Raw genomic sequence first — 3,757 nt, forward strand, 5'->3', positions numbered from 1 at the left:
TGGAGCTGGGGATCAAAGCGAGAGGTCTGTGCTGCAAAGTGAGATGGTCTGGCCGCTGCGCCACAGCTGTGTGGAGAATACATTTTGGCGAGGGTGCGGGAGTTAGCGTTATATGGCCCTAAAATAGGGGGCCTAAGTTGTAAGTTATAGGGTGGCTCTAAAAAGAGCCCTTGTGTTCATTAGTTGGAGCTACATATAAGTGCGGATGCACAGCTTCCAGTTATTCAGGAAAACTCGGTTTCCCGGATCTGTGAAGTGTACCCCATCACTTCTGTATATATCCGCCATATCAAAACGTATGTTGTTGTTGTATATGGACCCCATTTTGTGGTCTCTGAGGTATGCAGAGACAGCTTTGTTGACTTTTTTCCGAGATGTTTCAATCTGAGGACAAAATTATTTGGACCATTTCCACTTCTGTCTTTGGCATATATTGGAATATACAAAGACAGTTTGATGCAAAAGTAACATCAATTGTCCAAAGGTGTCCTTCATAAGCTTTTGCCATATCTACCCTAGTCAATGTGCCTAGGTCGTTTCCACCACAGTGCACAATCATGAGGTCAGGGTGTTGGGGATGCAAGCAGGTTTTAACCAAAGGCAACAATTGGTGCCACTTCAATCCTCTCTGTCCAAACCATTTAATGTCCACATTTTGTAAACCTAGGTCTAACTCAATACGTCTCTGTTCTGCATACCTCTTGCACCAGAAAACATAGCTATGCCCTATGAGCCACACTAGCATTTTGAAGGTATGGCTGGAAGGAATGGAAAGATGTCTGTAGCTCATGCAGTTCCTTCGTAGAATAAGAGATATGTTTAAAGATGGGGAACTAGTTTCTTTTCGCATACAAAATGGTACCTGATTGGGAGATGAAAAGCATTGTTTTTTAAAAATAGGGTGCACATTAGTTTTGTGGAAAAGTATGTTTGTGATCGGTTAAGAAAAAGCAGTTTGCACGTACATATTTTAGTACATATTATAGGATAAAATTTGGTCAACTCAACCACACCTGCTACATGCATTAAGAAGGCACTGTTCGAACTTAAAACAATCATGAAGTTTTAATCTGCACGTGTCGTTAAATGTTCAAGAAAATGTTGCAAAAAAATATCGTTAGGTTTAAAAAAATTGATGAACTTTTAACCTCCACGTGTTGTAGAATGTTCTAGAAAGTGTGTTGATAGAATACGTTGCATTTCTGACTTCGATGTGTACTGGAATATTAAAAAATCTATTTATATGGAAAGGGATAAAGACAGTAATAGAGAGAATTTTTGAAAGCTAAAAGAATCAAGGAACTATTGTAATTTGTTCTTGATTACCTACTGGCGGTCGCCAGTAGGTAGTTATCACTGTTAACGGTCTGAAAGTGCGGTGTTGCTCAGAGTGGCATGGTGGTGATATGATGGTGCTACACTCGGGTATGAAACCGAGAGTCTAAACCGTGAGGTCATTGCTGTAAAGTGATGTGGTCTGGTGTTTGTTGCATACGTGTGCAAGTAGTGTTAATAGGCGTTAATACCATACAGGGAGTGGGAAGCGAACTTCTGACGGCTACTGTGTGTTGATAGTATACTGGAAGCGGGAAGCGAAGTAGTTACGCCTACCAGTGTAAAGACTTGGGGATGAAACCGAGCTGATTGCTGTAAAGTGATGGGCTCTGGGCGGTGTAGGATACTAGCCGCTGTAGTATAAGTGTGTAAGTAGTGTTAGTATGTGTTTATAGTATACAGGGAGTGGGAAGCGAACTACTCATCCCTACTGGTGTGAAGACTCAGGGATTAAACAGTGAGCCTATATTGCGAGCTCATTGCTGTAAAGTGATGTGCTCTGGGCGCTGTAGCATACTTGTGGAAGAAGTGTTAGTTTACGTTTATACAATATAGGGAGTGGGAAGCGAACGTCTTACCCCTACCGGTGTCAAGACTCATGGATGAAACTATGAGCTCATTGCTGTAAAGTCATGTGCTCTGTGTAGTATTCCATTGTAAGTCATAGTAGAATGTTAGTAAGTAATTCTACTAGAATCTAAGGGGCATATCATCAAGCCCATTATCGCCATTTTAGCGGCAGTTTCCTGCCGCTAAAGCGGCGATAATTTTAACGCCGTTCCTTGATAATATGGCCCTCAGTATGTAATGTTAGACTGTAGGGCTGTCATGAGGGGAACCTTGCGGAGTTTGCACATGGTGCTGGATTAGATGGTTGCTTTGCTGTCTGCTCCTGTTGGTGGTTGTTTCAGGTGTCTTGTTTTCTTGTAATAAATCTACTTATTGGATTCACTGCTGTCTGCCTCTTCACTACATAAGTTTGGCGACGAGTGGGAGAAGGCAAAAAGAAGGCACCACTCAGCAATTTTTCAAAATTGCTTGCGTTGTGCTGAAGACCCGTTTTATTATTGTAGCTGTTTCTACTCATGCCAGGGTCGTCGGCTCATTGAACTATGTCATCCGACTTCTGGTAGGATTTATATTTTTAGATTTTGCGCTTCCTCTGCTTTTTCACTACATTCTGGTCACTGTACTACATGTGTGTAAGTAGTGTTAGTATGCGTTTATACTAACATAATGCATCATAGTAGTAGGGAGGGCACCTCTCAGGCGCAGCTCATACAATGTCCCGGGGTGTGCATTCGCTGGACATTTGTGTTTGCTATTAGAGGGTGGTGCATGGCTTCCATCCTGTGATAGCAAATACTTGTTTGACTACTTGAAGCGGGAGGAGGAAACCCTCGTATCGCTGTAATAGAGGGGATGCGGATGGTAAAAATGGAGAGAAAAGAACAAAATTTTAAAAAAAGTGGGGTCTCACCCGTTCTTTTAAATGAGGCCCCTGGTGGGTGGGTAATGTTCCGTGGCCAATCCAATTATTATATTGTGGGGTCTCTGTAGGACTGGGGATCTTAATGTCACATGTAAATTAGGCGCGGAAGGGAACAGAGATGTTTTGCAGCCTAGGGGAGCGCCACCTTCCCTGGCATTGTTTACTAATTGTTCGGGGGGTTCGAGGCCAACTGTAGTCCGGGGATCGCCACACTCCGGGTCTTTATTTAAATATGCAGGGTGGGCCTCGGCAGTCCCTGAAGCCTCGGTGGTCCTAGGTAGTGCCTTATTTGTTCTGTAATCACACGGGCAGTACTTATGATGTTAAAAAGTGATACACTCATAGAACTCTTGCAGTTGTACAATTACCCAGGCTTCATTTGTCTAATAGTCAGTTAGATTATGTTTGGTAGGTGCACTCTAATATTAAATAATGTTGTCCTTAAAATCTCCTATAAACAGATGATTTTCACAATAAACAATAGACAAGTGTCGTCAGAAAAAGAAGACCTATACACTCAGTTATTCATTTGAAAAAATAAGTAACCTTTATTAAAACAGAAGTAAATAGAAATGTAACTTTAATAGAACAGTATAATTTAAAACAACGTGGGTTGGACTCCAGTGGAAGCAGCGTAGGAAATCTGCAAGACAAAAATGAAACATAAGTATGCGTGCTATGTGGAAGAGGTAAAGAAAGGTAGTCCGAATGAAAGGACCATAGTGAGAATAGAAGGGAGGGGGAGTGGGTGGAAGGGAGAAGGGGAGGGAGGGTCAAAAGAAGAGAGGGAGGAGGAGACAGAGCGTCAGCCTATTGCACCCAGCCCTTAGTGTTTACCCTGCGTCACCCGTTTGTCTAGGACGCTGGGGTCTGCGAGAAAGAGTGTGGTTCAGCAAGTCCTTAAAATTAAATACATGAGCCCAGAGATTA

Source organism: Triturus cristatus, chromosome 8 (genome assembly GCF_964204655.1).
Source record: "Triturus cristatus chromosome 8, aTriCri1.1, whole genome shotgun sequence".
NCBI classification, from domain to species: domain Eukaryota; kingdom Metazoa; phylum Chordata; class Amphibia; order Caudata; family Salamandridae; genus Triturus; species Triturus cristatus.